This window comes from Ixodes scapularis, unplaced genomic scaffold (assembly GCF_016920785.2).
Source record: "Ixodes scapularis isolate PalLabHiFi unplaced genomic scaffold, ASM1692078v2 ptg001421l_1__unscaffolded, whole genome shotgun sequence".
Lineage (NCBI taxonomy): Eukaryota > Metazoa > Arthropoda > Arachnida > Ixodida > Ixodidae > Ixodes > Ixodes scapularis.
Genome location: NW_024610148.1, coordinates 324,729 through 343,481, shown reverse-complemented (window position 1 = coordinate 343,481; position 18,753 = coordinate 324,729). Strand labels below are relative to the sequence as shown.

Genomic DNA, 18,753 nt, shown 5'->3' with positions numbered 1-18,753 from the left:
ATTTTGCGAAGGATCGGTGAAGCGGTGGCGCAAGTGTTTCAGACGCTGGGATTCTGTTCCTTGCACGTTCTTGATTTAGGACGATATTACATCCTGCTTTCAAGGCATTTGAAGTGGCGTTTATATCATGGGCCTTTGGGTGGTCGGCAAATTAGCTCGTGACCCCGACATTGCGCTGCCACTCTCTATGCGCTGGTTCGCAGATGTTTTAGAAGCCCCGTGTCTGATTATCTTTGAAGTGCTCGTGGAACAGGGTTGTTTTACATAAATGTAGCTTCTTCGCGAATTAATTATATAGTTTATACACGTATGCAGGCACATTTTTTAGAAGATGCACAATTACTGGAAATTAGTTTGTATGGTAGCGGTGAAAACGGCCGAATCGCCCCCAGTTGACTGTATGATATGTATTGAACTGCCCAAAATATGAACAGCAATAGTGCCGTAATTTTGGAATGTTTTCCAAATTACGGCACTACACATTTTTATTCCTACCTTGGGTATTCGGAAAATACACAGTTTAGCCTGAATTGTCATTTCCAATTAAAAGAGACACTGCTGCAGGTCTCCAAAAGCGTCCTCAGCCTCCAAACTCCCTACAGCTGGACTCTCGGACAACAGAGAAAAACATTAGTAGAAGCAAGCATTCGAACGTCTGTCCAGTTGTACATGCAGCACTATTAGCAGAAAATGTGGAACCTGTGAAGGGCGACAGTCTGCGTGAGAAAAGCTTCTGGTATTTTAGCTTCAGGACAATTCGATTTAAGTAAAACCTGAATTTTAGGGCTTAAGGGACTAATAACGAGCTAGACACCTTCGCTTAAGTTTGGTATACATTACTTGAGGGTTGATATAAACAAGTCCACAGATACCACCCGTGTAGCCTATTGAAATACTATCCGAATCCAGCAAAGGTCAAATGCGAGAAATGTATATAATAAATGTTCATTTTTTTTTTTTACTTTGCCCCTGCACTTGGGCTGTCTTACTTGTGATTCTCTCCCCATGGCCCAGACTGTATTTAGCATGTTGCTCGAGCAGCATGCAGCTTTTCTGCTTCAGCGATCTTGTTTAAAAGCAGAGATTCAAAGAAGTATATCATAACCTGCCAATTCATCCAGACCATCAGCAGCATTAATTGTGCGAGATGTAAATCTATAGTGATGCTCCTGCAATTGTCGCCATATTTCTATATTTTCAATTACCAGCGGCGATTCATGCGTTGCCTGCCCTGTCAACCATTCTTAAAATGTTGGTTGAAGTTTCGCCTGTAGCTACAGGACATACCTCAATAAAGGCACATATAAAAATTTACACTTCCTACGAAAAACACGCCAAAAAAAAAAAAACAGTAGGAACGAGCGCGCCGACAGCTAGCGTCGTCACAGCCTCCACAAGGCGAGCGGGGCGAGTCGGGGAAAAATTCTCTCCTCGCCGTGACGTCCCCCCGGTTTGCCGTAAGGGGGCGCCACGCGAACTTCTCGGGGCTAATATTAACTCTCAACGTCTCAAATGGTACGTGGCTTGGGGTCTAAACTTTGCATTCTAGCCCTCTTCTGGAACAGAGCTTGTTCCAAAACTTGCAGGAGCGTCAAAAACAAGAAGAGGGCTGTTCACCTTCATATCGCTCACGGGTGTACACAAGTTGCACTTACTGAACGCTCATGTACCGCAGGAACGAGCGTCCATTCGCTGCATACAGTAAATTTGTCCAGTTTTACTCTATCCGCTACAGAACTTTCATTGTGTTCTAGTGTCTCCAGCTTCTGCCCCACGTAAGCACGAGCGAACATTCCATCACTCGGTGCAAGTGCTTCGGCGTCTCGCCTCAGCGGGGCGCCCGTTACATGACTCTTGTCGGCCGCTCTATACCATCTCACTTTTGGCTGCCGCGTCTCGTGGCGATCTGCCATGCTTTGTCAGTATAGAGGAGGCTATGGTTAGAGGCTTGTCCACGTCGGTTGTTTTTGTTTGTTGCTCTAGTGGGACTCGGGCATCATACATCATACAAAAGAAAAAGACAAACTGCAAACACGAGTCACGGCAATATCCGTGGGTCGGATGCCGAGTGCCAAGTGCATCGACCGCAGACGCGCGGCGCGAAAGGTTTCGTTTGCTTTTGTTTCTGCTTGTTTCCCCTTTAACTCGGTGCCATGCAGCATTCGAAGCACGAAACTCGCGGCTACTCGCGTTCCATTCTGCATGCAGACTGTCGTCTGTGTGATGCATAAGGGGTGTGACCACGGCTTTAGTGTGCTAGCCCTGGGACACGTTGATTTACCCCCTTAAGGGTGTAAAATATTTTAGTGCATGGATAGATATCGATGCAAAGAATTGGTTGAACAACAGCGCCCCCATGGTCACTTTAATGTGCAAATCGCTGAAGTGAACACAAAGCTGACTGCAGCGCCCTGGTTAAGGAATTACGTACGCTTTCAGCGGTGGTGGCGAACCACTCCACTCGAACAGTCCTGTTGGAAGGAACGTTGACTCCTGTGGCCACCGCAAACGTCTTGAGTTTCGTCTGAGTGTCGGTCGTGGTGTTGTCCAAGTTGTATTTAACGCCGACGCTGCCACTCAATCCAAACACCGTTTTTAATGACACACCTCCCGAAGTTTCAATGCCCAGACTGAATCCGTTGCTTACTTTTACAGATGATCTTTCTTTGCGAATGGTAGTATGCGTGACGGTGTATGTTTGGGTAGCATTCGATTCGTTGTCATAGAGGTTAGCGTACAAAAGGCTGCGGGCACCGGAACCTGTTTTTGGATCACCCATTTTTACCGTGCCCCCTTCGACTTGTATATAAAACCTAAGACATGAAAAAAAAATCGTCAGAGTGATCTAACATACATTTGAAAAGCAACGAAGCAATCAATAAACCGTTTATCGACGAACGTTCATATTTCGTATTTTCGCTGACCAGAAGGGCGTGGACAACGTTACTATAGTGTGCTTACCACCGCACGAATAGCGACATGTATAATTTTTTATAATGGTTAAATGCATATTTTCAGCAGTCTATAGCGCTATGCAATCTGGGTTGCAGATGTCAATCTTTAAAGGAGAGCTCTGGCGTATATTTGAACGTTTTCAACTAGACATATTTTCTGAAAGAGTGCGAGATACTGAGCCTAGAGCAGCAAGGAAATTTCTCCCAAAAGTTTATAAATAATTTTTAATCGTAGAAATGCGTTAGAAGCGAAACCGAAACTAACCTCCAACTTTCCTGGTCTACCGCCTTTTGACGTCAGGTGTATAATCATCAGCACATGGGCAGCTTGGGCCTGTTTCGCCCAGCGTCGGAAGGCGTCGCGATCGTCCGTGGGAAATGATGAACTACGATTCATCAAGCAAGCAATTAGCGAATTTCCAAAGATTTTTAGCTCCAGATACCAGACGATTTGCACTCCGTATTCGATCCGCCGGCGTCTCCTTCGAGGTCAGCTCCGTTGGGGGCTGTATTCACGATCCGCCGACGTGTGGACTCGGATACCGCTTCGAACAAAATGGCGTGGAGGGTTTAATCTGCTAACAAGGTGCGAACTGTTCCCTAGCAAGACGCGAACGCCAAGAGCCAGCGTTCGCGTCGGACTGCTCAGATCCACTTCCGTCGTAGAGACTTGTCGGATACCAATAAGATTTCACTGTGATGATTTCCTTCGTGGTGCCATAGCACCCCGCCGCCAATCCCCCATTTCTCCCACCCTCCATCACATGACGCAAACAGCTTAATCCAGACGCAATTCGCGAAGCCACAGACGCTCACCATCAGCAGAACGCTTAACGCCGTAAAGTAGAGAGCGTCGTCTGCTCTCGGATACGTCTGACGTCACGAGTGCCCCTGCTCGTTGTTGCCAGTAAAGCGGCAGCAATAGATTCGGTGGTGTGGGCGTAAATTTCCAAATTCATTTTATCAAATTAAATTAATGTTTTGATTAAATTTTTTGGATACATACTCACCGGTGGATATTAAGTAAATTGTAAACATTTTATAAACAAAACAAAAAAGCAATGACCATCACAATTACGCCGGAGCTTCCCTTTCGGCGCTGCCTTCCTAATTTGTTTATTTCTGTCGATTAATTCGCTCACGTAGGAAGTTATCAAGCTTAAAATTAGGAAGTTTTCTTAAGTCTTTTTTTTTTTTTTGGGGGGGGGGGGGGGGGTTAAGTGAGGTATAAAAATGGCGTGCTTTGAAGCTGCAGCCCAAGCTCCTCGTGTCAATATTACTGTTGCAAAACACGGCTTGTTGAAACCCTTCATTGATAACACCAAGGTGGGGCGGCTTCCAACAAAACAAGTACTTAGGATAAAAATGTCGCAATATTTTTTTGTTCAATTGTGTGAGACTTTCGGTTGAGGTTTAGTTACTTTTTTTCCCCGAACAGGTCTTTCATTTCTTGGCTGTTTGACCACATATCAGTCCAATTCACTTTAGTGTTGTACTGTTTTTTCAAAAACTCCAACGAACTTTTCCATTGCAGTCTTTAGACTGAAGAACTTCGGTTCGGTTTCTGCAAATATAGAAAGAGAGCGAAGGAAATGAAGCAACAAGCACGTTAATGTGTCCAGGTTTATCTAAATAACACATATCATTTTAATATACAAGGCTAGTATCGCAGAACAGAACAAGGAAAAAAAGAAAATGAACATTAAAAACAATGCTAAATTCGGTAGGTTGGGGAACGCCCATGATAAAAACAACGCGAACAGATACGAGGACAAAAGAATAAAATTGGTGGCAGGACCGCTTTCACAAGGGCGCCGCCATCTTGAATATTGTCACTTCTAGTATGGGCAAAAACATTGTTTTGCCGTCGCCACGCCAATAGATCACATTCAGGATATAAGCGCATCCGTCACCGACTCTCGTTTTGCCTCACTTATATTTTTCTTTTACTAATTAAAGGTTGGGTGTTTTAATATTATTTCTTTCGCCCATACCGGATGTGCCTAGCAGGTGGCTGGGAAGAGCGTAAGCGAAAGAGAGGTTCTGACGTCACGGCGCTGCGGTGGCGCTGCTGTCGGCGGGGCGAATGCGCACACACCTCCCGCGAATCTGGTTCCTGCGCGTGCGCAGTGTGGAAAAATGCCAGTTTCTTTGTAAACAAAGCCCAACCTTCAAGATAGATAGTTGAGCAAACATTAAAAAAAATGGCTGCAGAAACCACTATAGTCGGTTACAAGTCAAGAAGGTAGGAGAAACTCCTCCCACAAGTGTGATGCGCCCGTTTCAAATCTCTCCGCAGTCGAAAGAAGAGTTCACTGGAAACGCCCCTTGTTCCGCTTCAATGGATTCCCACTTGTCTCCGATCCCACTTTTTAAGAAAGCGACCTTTCTATTCATCGGAGAGGGAACCGAGCCCCTGAAAGCAGCCTTTGTATCCATCGGGGGGGGGGGGGGGGGGGGGGGGGGGGGAAGCTAATCCCCGAAAGTCGTATTTGTTTCCGTCGGTGGGGGAGAACTCTAATCTCCCTCTGGTGGCTTCCACAATGCTAAGTCAAAGTCGAAAGATAAAGCAAATATGTACAGAAGGGCAAGACCCTCCTCGCGCGTTGGCCACGACGTCACGGAAATGGTGGGACGCTATTGGATGCGGAGGTGGCGGAGGGATATCTGATTCCCTTTGAGGGGCATTTGCCGCTACCTTCTTAACCTGTAACTGACTATAGACCTTTGCAGAAAGAGCGCTCTGGCCGCCGCCATTTTGCGAATCGAGCGACCCCTATCAGCCAGAAATTTCTTGCACCCGCCTGAGCTGTGGAAACACGGTCAGCGCGACTCCCCACCTGCATTTTGCATTCGGAGTTCGGCGGCTTTTCTTGGAGGTTTTTATTTTATTCGCCTGTTTAGGATGCTTACCCTTTGTATGTTATCTTCCACTGTGAGAACCAGAGAATACCAGGGCTCGTAGCCCGCTCGGCGTTCGCAGGAAACGAACGAAGAGAGCGAATGTCAAGCAGCCCGCGACGCAGGCAGTTCGACGTGCTTGGAGGATTATTTCCGTCGAGATAATCTCCAAAAAGCGTTCTAGGCTGTGTTCCGGGTCTTCGCAAAAACTAGCTGATAGGGTCGGGTCCGGGGTGTGGCGACACAATAAGCACGTTCGTTCATTTGCTATGGAGCTGTGCAAAAAAGGAGCTCTCTTCTACATGTTCCCCAGAACACGCCGGATTCCGTTTGATTCTCGTGAAGTGACTATCGTCGACACTGTATATTGGATATGCTGTGTTGTTTGAGACCTTTCTCAAATCCTGTTCGGATAACGCGGCACCGTGGGGTACGTACAATATATTTTTTGTTCGAGTGATGAGACTCGTTAAATTTTATGTTGTGGGCGGGGAATATCCATGCAGTACGGATATCCTGTGTGGTCAAATATTTTGACATTTATAGATTGGCACGGTTGAGTGTACGGTGCCGTAAAACAATGAACATAAATTAAACAAACATTCCAGTTGCATTTGTTCTGTCGCCCACGGACTCACCAAAACAGCTTTCATTTCTTTGTTTTTGTTCTAAAAAATAGAGCACTGCTTTCTTAAAGACCTCTATAAATTATGCTCGCCACAGAACAGAAGATAAAAAAGAAAACGTGGCAATTCAGCCGCCACCAGCGTCCGGAATCGCGCCAACGCAGGCTGCCACGGCCCACTGACGAGAAACTCCACAGCTCAGCGCAGTCGGGCAACACTGACGTGCACTCTCAAAACCAGGGATACGCGCTGTAAATCGCTTCGTTCGAGACTGCCGCTGGAAAGGTCTATAGTGTTAGTTGTCTATGAATTGCGATAGCATTCGTCATGTCTTCCTCCCTATTTTGCTACGAGACCAAGGACGACGTTAAGCACCACGTTAAGAACGACGTCTAATACGACCTCAAGGACGACGTCCTAGAGGGCGACGTCTATGACGACACCTAGAACAACCTCTAGGGTGGCATCAAGACAACCTTTAAGACGACCTCTAGGATGACCTCAAGGACAACCTCTAGGGCGACCTCCAGGAAGACCTCAAGGACAACCTCTAGGGCGACCTCCAGGAAGACCTCAAGGACAACCTCTAGTGCGACCTCCAGGAAGACCTCAAAGACGACGTCGAAGACGACGTTCTTCGACGTTCTGATGCCCAAGGGACATTAGAACGTCGAAGACGACGTTCTGATGTCCCTTGGGCGACGTCCAAGACGAGGCCTAGGGCAACCTCTAGGACGACCTCTAGGACGACGTTGAGGTCGTCAGGTTCAGCTGACTGTGCAAGCACAGTTAGCTGAAATGATCTACTGCGGAGACCTACTGTGCATTAGGAGGCCAGAAAGATCCACAAAATCGGGAGGGGGCAGGGGTAGCTAAACAATGCTATTTATTAAAAGTAAAAGAAGTTTACACTTCTCTGTAATGCGAAATGAGAGCGCGACTCTTGGGGTATTTTGATTGTGCGATGAACCGTGGTAAAAACAATTGAGAGAGCCCTGATTGGCGGCGCTGCTTACGCCGAGAGGGTAGGTAATAGAGGAGGGGGGGGGGGGGGTAACGATGGGGGCCCTATTTGGGGGCGGCGCCACGCGTCAAACCGCATTCCATGAAGCCGTGCCATGTGACGTCCCATAATGCAAAGAGCGCAGTGGCGCATTCTGGGACGAGACAGAGCTACACACCAATTCAGTTTCTTCGCTAAATTGAGCGGGGAAGTTTAATGGGTCTAAATGCCTGTGACGTCCCATAATGCAACACGTGGAGTGTTGCAATTTGGGACGCTCAAACCTACACGCGAATTCAGTTCATTCACTAAACTTATACCCGTGCCGCACGGGCAACTCGAATGCCATTTACAACGAATGACATTTGAACGATCGGCCAATTAGCGCGCGACACTCCGAGCGTGGGGCGTTCCACGCGCGACAGATCGCAAGCCGATTCGTTGATCACACGAATGCCATTCGTTGTAAATGGCATTCGAGTTGCCCGTGTGGCACCGGTATTAGCGGGGAAGTTTAATTGGGGCGTAGGTCTGTGACGTCCCATAATGCAACGCGCACAGTGTTGAATTATGGGACTATTAAGCGCCCGTTCCCGTATATAGCGGTTACGCCGACGCCGACGCCGCTATATGAGGAAACAGGTGCCTAAAAGCTGCGCTCTAAAAAAGAGAAAAATGCCAAAGATTTTCATATGCATAAGTCAACCTTCTATTAGCGATGTGCGCGGCCAAAAGCGTCGCTGTGGTCAGCTTTTCATGATTGGCCAAACCATGGGCATATGAGCACTGTCAGATTTTCAACTTTGACGGTGTTAGTTTCGGATTGCGATGGCTCCTAGCTTCTACTGTGCTTTTTAAACACACCATCGAAGTCGTCGTCGCACCTGATGGTAAGTAGCCAGAATAATAACTGGTGACGTCACGGCGAGGCAAATCCCAGTCGTGACGTCACGGAGGGAAACCATAAGAGGGCGCCACCAAAACATCTCGGAATTTGCGGCGAGATGTTTCGGTGGCGCCCTCGTTCGGTTATCTTTCGGGACCTCATTACCTTGTGAACAAGTTCGATGGTGTTTGTAAATGGGCACGGTGTAAGTCTGAAATCATTGTGCTCTCAAAGCAACACTTCCAACACCGTCAAAATTAAAGTTCTTTCATTCCTCTTATTTCCGTTGATGGTATACCCTTCCCGACGTCATAGTCAGCTTTTGGGCCAATCGTGGAAGGCCGACCACAGCGACGCTTTCGGTCGCGCACGTCGGCGATTGGGAAGGAGATTGAACTATAAGGGCTCATTCACACTGGAAGCGGATCCGCGTTCGCAAAGCGGTTGCGAACGCGGTTGTATAAGGATTCAGTACAATTGCACGCGCACACGATGACCTCAAATGCGCGTGCAATTGCACTGGATCTTTATACAACCGCTTTCGCAACCGCTTCGCGAACGCGGATCCGCTTCCAGTGTGAATGGGGGGCGAGGTTGTTGTGCACAAAGCCCGGTGTTTACTAACACAGCATAACAAAGGAATTGAACCTCGCCAGCACGGTCTGGGCACGAGCTCTTCGCTGTGATCAGTGCATCGAACGCACGAGGAGCGGTCTTCGAATCGTCATCTTCTCTAATCAACAACAAACAAGAAAATTCGGTTTGTTGCCCACACAGCTGAAGCATACCGCCAGAGGCGTGACTGTTGGATCTCGTCCCCAAGCACTTCACGCGACAGTCTCGCGCGCACGTTGCACGTCATGGCACGGGCAGCTGCAACCTACATAACACTTTGTATAGTGTGCGAGCAGAGCGACAGCGTCTTATTTGGCAGCTAAAGAGGCTTATCAAACAGCGCCAAAAGAAACGCTTTATCGCGGTCATGTTTTTGTTGGTGCCCGTATTATCTGGCCCCCGCTAAACCAATCGAGCACAGTGCATTCCCGCCGTCTATCTGTGTATGTTATGCTAGGAGTGAACTTATCCTAAAAAGAAGCAGAAATTTAAAGAACACACTTAAGACTCCTTGCGTGTAGGAATGCGAAAGCATTCATACACGCACGGCATTCCTACAAGCAGCGCGCCACGTCTTCCTATCGCATACGCCGCTCTGACGGTGACATCACGCTCCCCCCCCCCCCCCCCACTGCGCATGCGCGGCGAACCCCGTCGGCTCCATGGCTTCCGTGACGATGCATCTGCGTCCCTGTGCTTTAGGCCAATGGGAATTTAACTGCCGTTTCGCTGCTACAGACGGTAACAGACAACGCCGGCTTCGCTCCGTGTGATAGTTAATGCTCTCCAACTAAAATATAATTTGTCGCGTTATCCAGCTGGGTGGCGTCAACTACACTAGTGGAGTGGCGCGAATTCGCTAGTGCTACTCTGCACTGGAACACCGTGGGATGTTTAGGCCGGCGCGACGCGACAATGTGATTTTGCGCGGCCGTGTGGGTACAGACAACGCGAGTGGCGCTGAGGTCGATACACCGAGCCTGCCAAGTTTGGCAGAGGGAGTATGAAGCGTTCGCAACGCTGTTGTCACAGTGGGCTGGTGGAAGAAGAAACAAGAGGAAAACATAATTTATCTGGCGCGCTCTTAGATCGTCCGATGTAGTCCATACGGCATCCTGACAGTGCGACCCCTTGCCGTTTTCAGAAGACTCGCGGCAAGTCACTTTGAAAAAGGAATTCGTTACAGTTCCTTTAAAACAGTGTGTCGAACCGAAAAAATACGGGTTCGGTTACGGTTCAGGTTCAGGTAAATTTATTTTGTTCCGGTTCAGTTCCGGTTCGATCAATTCGATCCGCGAACCGGTTCGCGAACCGGTTCTGAAATTATAAATGACAAATTGCAACATCAAAATAACAAAATCAAAATAACAAAATCAAAATAACAAAATCAAAATAACATCAAAATAACATCAAAATAAAAAAATAAAAATTGCAACATCAGGTTTTAGAAACGTGTTATGAAGTGAGCACACAGCAGCATTTAGGATTTACGAGATTGTAGGAAAATAAAATCCCGTGACGCGATTTTTTTTTTTTTTTGCACAGTTTTTTAATTTTCTTTTTTCCGTGCAAGCCGCGACCAGCGCAATACTGGTTCCTATGTCAAGATTCATGGATGCAGCGTTTATATTCCTAAGATTGAGCGGAGAAGAAACATATGTAAGCGAGGTGTGTGTGAGTTGACGGCACTTAAAAAACAAATGGCATTGATAGCACATTCATTGTCAACAGCGCGTGGCCGAACCGTTTTGACATGAGCCGGTAACCGTTATTTTTTTTCCGGTTCAGTTCCGGTTCGGGTTCATCGCGATAACAACATAACGGTTCGGGTTCGGGTTCAGTTCCGGAAAAAATACCGGTTCGGTTCCGGTTTTCGGTTCGGTTCGATTCCGGTTCGACACTTTGCTTTAAAATATAGCAAAGTTAAGGGTACAGTTATTTGAACGAAATGGTAATTATAATTACCGTACTTCTTAAAACGTAACGGTGATATTTTTTCAATGCGCGTCATGTAATACGTCCCAAAGGATGTCTTTGAGCAACAACAATAGATGATATGAAATAAAATGAAAATCAATGAAAAAAAACAAAAAAACTGGTCACTGCGTTTCTTTCGTTCCATGGCTGATGTGTTCAAAAAAAAAAAAGTTGCCCATGAAAGAAAATTAAAAACGCGGCATCAAAGATAGTGTTTTAAGCGATGAACATGTAAGTGTTCACTCACAAGGAACCATCGCATGTGTAGGGATAACCAAGTTTTTCGCACTACATTTATGCGTGACCGTAGGCGCCTTGTAACTCATGAGAAACCGCGTAATCCCAAGTTGGCACTAGACGAACTAAAAATGCTGAAACACATCATTTGTAAAGTCTGAGAGGTTATTAGATTCTATTCGTCTAACGATGTATTAATAATCGAGAAACTGCTGAAAGTAGCGAAAAACATATCGCCGCTACTTTTATCCTTACCTAAAAAAAATCTAACTGAACTGCAGTTATGAGTTAAGGACGAAAAAATCAAAGCGTTATTATTTAAAGTTACCAAAAAATAACGCACTTAGAGTAACCCATTCCTTGTAACCCCTTACTACTGAAGAGTTCAATTTTGTAATGTTGTGCTTTCCCTCATTTTATGTTTCGAATATTGTGTGTACTTGGCTCTGCGGCTAATCAACGCGCAGGTGTAGTAGCATCGAAATGGCTTCGTCGAGAGGGCCACAAACCCGTTGCGATGTGCCTGGCTACCGAACGGGCTACGCTAATGCCACCTTAAAAAACCTTCGCGTCCTCTCATCCCCCCTGTCACCCCTCCCCTTTCCTTCCTCCGAACGTAAACACCAGTAGATCTACGCACTGGAGGTACGTAGCTTCTGGAGGCGACACGAGGTGATGCTGCGGGAGACTTCCGGTTTAGGGGGACACTCCCCAATGATGACCAAAACCAGAAGACACTATTGGGCGGAAAGGGCAGCTGATTTGGCACCAGCAGCTTTTTAGAGCGCAGCTCTTAGGCGCCCGTTTCCGGCTTGAGCGGCGTCGGCGTCGGCGTAACCGCGCGGTGCAATATGGGAAATGTCTTATAATGCAACGCGCGGGGAGGAGGAGGAGGCAGTATGAGGGGGAGGAGGAGGGGCATACCAACACATCCTAGAAAGAAGGCCGTATCGCTCCGAGTGGTTCCGTCACAATAGAGAGTTTTAGAATAGGGGGCCCCAACGCTTTGGGTAACCCAAAGCTTTGGGGTACCCAACGCAACGACACCTCACACAGCGTGCTTATAGAATAGGGTTTGTGACGACGCAACGCGGCACGCTCGCCTTTTTCGCATGCAGCGCCATTGTGGACAACGAACGAACTTCTTAACAGTGAAAAATTATTAAAACGCAAAACATTTGCGCCGAAACGATACTTTATTGTGGCTTGCGGTTCAAATAATAGGGAGGGTAACACCAGTTGGAACGACACAGCAAGGCCCATCTGCCGACCGTCTCTGAATCAGAAGATTTACTTCTCTGGTCACCAAGAGAGTGCACGCCCTCAAATACCAGGCTATCATGAGAGCCAATGGAATTATCTGAGAACCGGACGGGCCATTCCCCGGTCACAGGCACGACGCTGGTAGGTGTAGCTTGCTGTTAGCCCATCCTGTAGCTGAAGCAGCACGACAGTTATAGAGAGTTTTATAATCGGGGGTCCCAAAGCTTTGGGGCCCCAAAGAAATAGGGGCTCAGCACTGCGCATGCGTAGAACCCAAACTCCGTTTGGGGTTTTGGGTTGGCTCGCGCCCCCAACGTGAAATTCGAGAAATAACGTGGGGCCCCCAATTGCTTGGGGCTAGAGCCACTAAATGAGCTGCGCTTAGAGTATCGGCACTCCGTTCCCCGACATTGTTGTGGGCGCCGCCATTTTGGCTCGTATGCAGAGCAGACACAACTGCCAATCGTCCGGATTCATAAGGGAGGCTTCCTCAGCATTAGAGTTGGTGTTAGGAAGGTCATCTAAGATTGCTTTGCTCTGTCGCGAACTGTTTAAACATTTGTAGAGGGCGGAGAAGCGTTTCCTGTGATTTCAGATAAAGCTTCAGATAATTGGCAATCATGATTTTAAGACACAATATGGCGAAGTGTCGTTACTCTGAAGCGTAGCTTATTTAGTGGCACTACTTGGGGCCGGGTTGTATATCGGCAAACATGGCGGCGCCCTTTTCGCTCGCTTCGGTGCAAATTCGTCATGGTCGCTGCAGTATTAGCCAATTTCATTGCCAATGAATAGTGCAACCGGCTTTCGCTTTGCTTAATCTCGCTCCAGTCACAAAGAATAAGCGGTGGGCTCGCCCCATTTTAAAGATCGTACCTGATTCTGGCCGCTCCTAAGCCTAAACATACGTCGTAACTGTTGACATGGTGACGTATTGCTACTCCGCGGCTAAAGGCTCGTTCACACAGACCCGTTTCTTTCTTTTTCTTTTTTTTTTACGTTAAGTTACGAAAAGTAAGCGGGAAATCTCTGCTTCGGATTAAACTGTGCCAGCAGCAGGTCGACCCGGTCGCGGTTGGCCCGCGTGGGGAAATTTCTTCCGATTGCTTCGGGGACCCTTTCGGCCATTCAAGTCCATCTCCTGGAATCCTGGAATAAGTTAGTGGCATACACTTCGCGTAGCACATAAATGTAATCGTCGATCGAGAAGCGAACGCGCGCGGGAGCCTTCTCTTGCTCCATTTTCTTTTGGCCTTGGATCGGCCTCGACTCGTTCGGCCATCCCATTTCGGGTGTAGCCGAAACAATCCAATCCGTAGCGCTCTAATTTGGCGCTTGTTCTCGTAGTAACATAGAGAGTTGAGCTAGCTTGTACATAGAAGACATACCTAAAGCAGCGCACAAGCACAGGAGGAAGATAACAAAACACAGGAAGGGGCGCTGACTCCCAACTTATGTATTGTGAAAGAAAGAGAAAGAGGAAGCTTCAGATATGAAGCCCACGTTGTTGTTGTTTTTTTTTTTTCTTCTTTTTTCTCATCTTTTTTTTCTTCGTGACCTTATAATGTCAGTTTTCTCGTTTTCTACTGCAACTTAGTAATTTATATGTTTTTATTCTATCTTCTTTATACCTTGTTTGTGCGCGTGGGCTTCATGTCTGAAGCTTCCTCTTTCTCTTTCTTTCACAATACATAAGTTGGGAGTCAGCGCTCTTTCCTGTGTTCTATTTTCTTCCTCCTTTGCTTGCGCGCTGTTTTAGGTATGGCTCGTTCTCGATATTTCTGGGTGTGCGCTTTGACCATATGCAGCCGAAGATTTTGGCCTTCAACTATGCCGAGACTGCGACGAACGCGAGCGCGCATACTCTGCGGGCAGTTGCACTATTTAGATCTGAGCTGGAGCGACTTTGAAGCCTTGAAATACTTGTTTTCAAGATGCTGGTGTCGTGCCACCGAGTACCAATACGTTGCCATGTCAACGGCTACCGCGTATGTTTAGGCTTAGAAACGGCCAAAATCGGGGACGATCTTTAAAATGGGGCGAGCCCACCGCTCATTGTTTGTGATTTCACCCAGATCAAGCAAAGCGAAAGCCGGTAGCACTATTCACTGGCATTTAAATGGGCTAATACTGCAGCGACCATGACGAATTCGCTCCGAAGCGAGCAGAAAGGGCGCCGCCATGTTTGCCGACGCAACCCGAACCCAAGCGCCAACCCAAAGCCCCAAACAGATTTTGGGTTCTGCGCATGCGCAGTGGTGAGCCCCTATTTCTTGGGGGGCCCCAAGCTTTGGGGGCCCCTATTCTAAAACTCTCTAATGTCGGAGAAGGAAGGCCACGGCGCAACTACGTGAGAAAATGTCTGCTGTATACGTGAAAAAAAATGTTTCTTGTCGAGCGGCGCGATGGTGTTCGTAAGCGTTTATCCCGTTGCGTTCCTATTGGGCTCGCGTGCGCGACGGGTAATAACCCAGGCAAGCAGGAACGTTACTAAAACATTTACTTAAAACCAAACCAATCTAACTAGACAAAGAACGTGGACGTCCGTCGGTCAGCAGGGATCGAAGGTGATGTCTCGCGCCTTCTGCCTGTTCCTTCGATCCTCGCGCATCCACCGAGCTTGGGTCCCTCTTTCTTCTAGTCTTCAACCTGTCGACCCCCAGGCCTGCAGGAGCTTCGGCGAATGTTGTTTTGGCCAAGGGCACATGCCGCCACAATCCAACATTAATATACGTTTTAAGAGCGCAGCCTTGTAAATTTATATACAGGGTGTTTTTTTAAGCTTAACGGAATTTTTAAAAACAAACCATGAAAGCTAGGTTAATGCGTTCTGCGCAGGTGAGTTATACGGCCAGGGGGACATAGTATAGGGGGTTAATCGTAACGATCAATTGGCTAATTAGGTAAAAATCGTTAATTAACTTTTTAATTAACGAAAATTGACATATAGTTTCAATTGGAAACTTGCTCAGCGTCATCGAAAACCACTTAATCAGTAATTTTCAGAAAGACTTTGAACGCGTGAGAAGCGTAGTAGTGCACTAAAGTTACCGCTCGTAGAGCAGGTACAAGGCTGGGGCTAGATAAGAGACGAAAAAATTGCGCGGGCGCTTTACCGCAACCGCTAGCTTTGTACGTGCACCACGAGTGCTAACTTTAGTGCACTACTACGCTTCTCACGCGCTAAAAGTCTTTCTGAAGTGACTAAGTGGTTTTCGATGACGCTGAGCAAGTTTCTAATTGGAACCATACGTCTATATTTATTAATTAAAAAGTTAATTAACGATTTTTTTCTGATTAGCTGACTGATCGTTACGATTAGTCTCCTATATTATGTTCCCCTGGCCCTATAACTCACCTGCGGAGACCAAATTAATCTAGCTTTCAGGGTTAAAAAACAAATCTGTATATATAATATAAACGTAACGCGCTACCAAGGTTGAATGCACCAAATGCATATTTATGAGTATCGCCGTAACCTTGGGACTACGTGCAGTCCCGCAGCTCCCCTCACTTTTCGAATGAACCGGCTCCGATGCGACATCTTCCCTCATACCGGCTCCGATTCTGGTGAATTTACGTTGTGTGTGAGCTGAGGACTGTCTGAAAAAGAACGCTGCGACATTTCAGGAGGGAAGGGAACCGAAAAAAATCTAGCCATCGCCACAGGGAGCCTCGAGCAAGTGATGGGTCGACAACTTTAAGCCTTTTGTCGCCGCTGCTCTCGTGTGTGGTTCTTTTGAGACTGGTTTTCTTTTTCCCGTCGTTTTGCTGTCGTCACCACACTCTCGAGTAGTTTTTTTTTTTTTTTTTCGTTTGATATTACGGCATTTACGTGGATTCGGAGAACAAGTCCTGCTACGGCTTGAGTGACATGAGTGACAACTAACCAACGATGACACTAGTCGATCATCGAGAGACCACTCTCTCGACAGAGAGAGACTTCTTGGAGTTTATGTTGAAATGTTTTTGTGACAGCTATCGTGGGACGTATGGATACGATCGAAAGGTGAAAAACGATTTATTTAGGGCTTTCTTGGTCATGTGGGACACAAATGCTGCAGTCTTTTTTTTTTTTTTTCGTTTGATATTACGGCATTTACGTGGATTCGGAGAACAAGTCCTGCTACGGCTTGAGTGACATGAGTGACAACTAACCAACGATGACACTAGTCGATCATCGAGAGACCACTCTCTCGACAGAGAGAGACTTCTTGGAGTTTATGTTGAAATGTTTTTGTGACAGCTATCGTGGGACGTATGGATACGATCGAAAGGTGAAAAACGATTTATTTAGGGCTTTCTTGGTCATGTGGGACACAAATGCTGCAGTCTTTTTTTTTTTTTTTTTCGTTTGATATTACGGCATTTACGTGGATTCGGAGAACAAGTCCTGCTACGGCTTGAGTGACATGAGTGACAACTAACCAACGATGACACTAGTCGATCATCGAGAGACCACTCTCTCGACAGAGAGAGACTTCTTGGAGTTTATGTTGAAATGTTTTTGTGACAGCTATCGTGGGACGTATGGATACGATCGAAAGGTGAAAAACGATTTATTTAGGGCTTTCTTGGTCATGTGGGACACAAATGCTGCAGTCTTTTTTTTTTTTTTTTCGTTTGATATTACGGCATTTACGTGGATTCGGAGAACAAGTCCTGCTACGGCTTGAGTGACATGAGTGACAACTAACCAACGATGACACTAGTCGATCATCGAGAGACCACTCTCTCGACAGAGAGAGACTTCTTGGAGTTTATGTTGAAATGTTTTTGTGACAGCTATCGTGGGACGTATGGATACGATCGAAAGGTGAAAAACGATTTATTTAGGGCTTTCTTGGTCATGTGGGACACAAATGCTGCAGTCTTTTTTTTTTTTTTTTTCGTTTGATATTACGGCATTTACGTGGATTCGGAGAACAAGTCCTGCTACGGCTTGAGTGACATGAGTGACAACTAACCAACGATGACACTAGTCGATCATCGAGAGACCACTCTCTCGACAGAGAGAGACTTCTTGGAGTTTATGTTGAAATGTTTTTGTGACAGCTATCGTGGGACGTATGGATACGATCGAAAGGTGAAAAACGATTTATTTAGGGCTTTCTTGGTCATGTGGGACACAAATGCTGCAGTCTTTTTTTTTTTTTTCGTTTGATATTACGGCATTTACGTGGATTCGGAGAACAAGTCCTGCTACGGCTTGAGTGACATGAGTGACAACTAACCAACGATGACACTAGTCGATCATCGAGAGACCACTCTCTCGACAGAGAGAGACTTCTTGGAGTTTATGTTGAAATGTTTTTGTGACAGCTATCGTGGGACGTATGGATACGATCGAAAGGTGAAAAACGATTTATTTAGGGCTTTCTTGGTCATGTGGGACACAAATGCTGCAGTCTTTTTTTTTTTTTTCGTTTGATATTACGGCATTTACGTGGATTCGGAGAACAAGTCCTGCTACGGCTTGAGTGACATGAGTGACAACTAACCAACGATGACACTAGTCGATCATCGAGAGACCACTCTCTCGACAGAGAGAGACTTCTTGGAGTTTATGTTGAAATGTTTTTGTGACAGCTATCGTGGGACGTATGGATACGATCGAAAGGTGAAAAACGATTTATTTAGGGCTTTCTTGGTCATGTGGGACACAAATGCTGCAGTCTTTTTTTTTTTTTTCGTTTGATATTACGGCATTTACGTGGATTCGGAGAACAAGTCCTGCTACGGCTTGAGTGACATGAGTGACAACTAACCAACGATGACACTAGTCGATCATCGAGAGACCACTCTCTCGACAGAGAGAGACTTCTTGGAGTTTATGTTGAAATGTTTTTGTGACAGCTATCGTGGGACGTATGGATACGATCGAAAGGTGAAAAACGATTTATTTAGGGCTTTCTTGGTCATGTGGGACACAAATGCTGCAGTCTTTTTTTTTTTTTTTTCGTTTGATATTACGGCATTTACGTGGATTCGGAGAACAAGTCCTGCTACGGCTTGAGTGACATGAGTGACAACTAACCAACGATGACACTAGTCGATCATCGAGAGACCACTCTCTCGACAGAGAGAGACTTCTTGGAGTTTATGTTGAAATGTTTTTGTGACAGCTATCGTGGGACGTATGGATACGATCGAAAGGTGAAAAACGATTTATTTAGGGCTTTCTTGGTCATGTGGGACACAAATGCTGCAGTCTTTTTTTTTTTTTTCGTTTGATATTACGGCATTTACGTGGATTCGGAGAACAAGTCCTGCTACGGCTTGAGTGACATG

General features: G+C 46.5%; 1 pseudogene; it reads right to left on the bottom strand.

Annotated features, from left to right (window-relative positions):
• Positions 1 to 18,753, bottom strand: part of LOC115326820 — a 63,224-nt pseudogene that overhangs the window by 2,333 nt on the left and 42,138 nt on the right.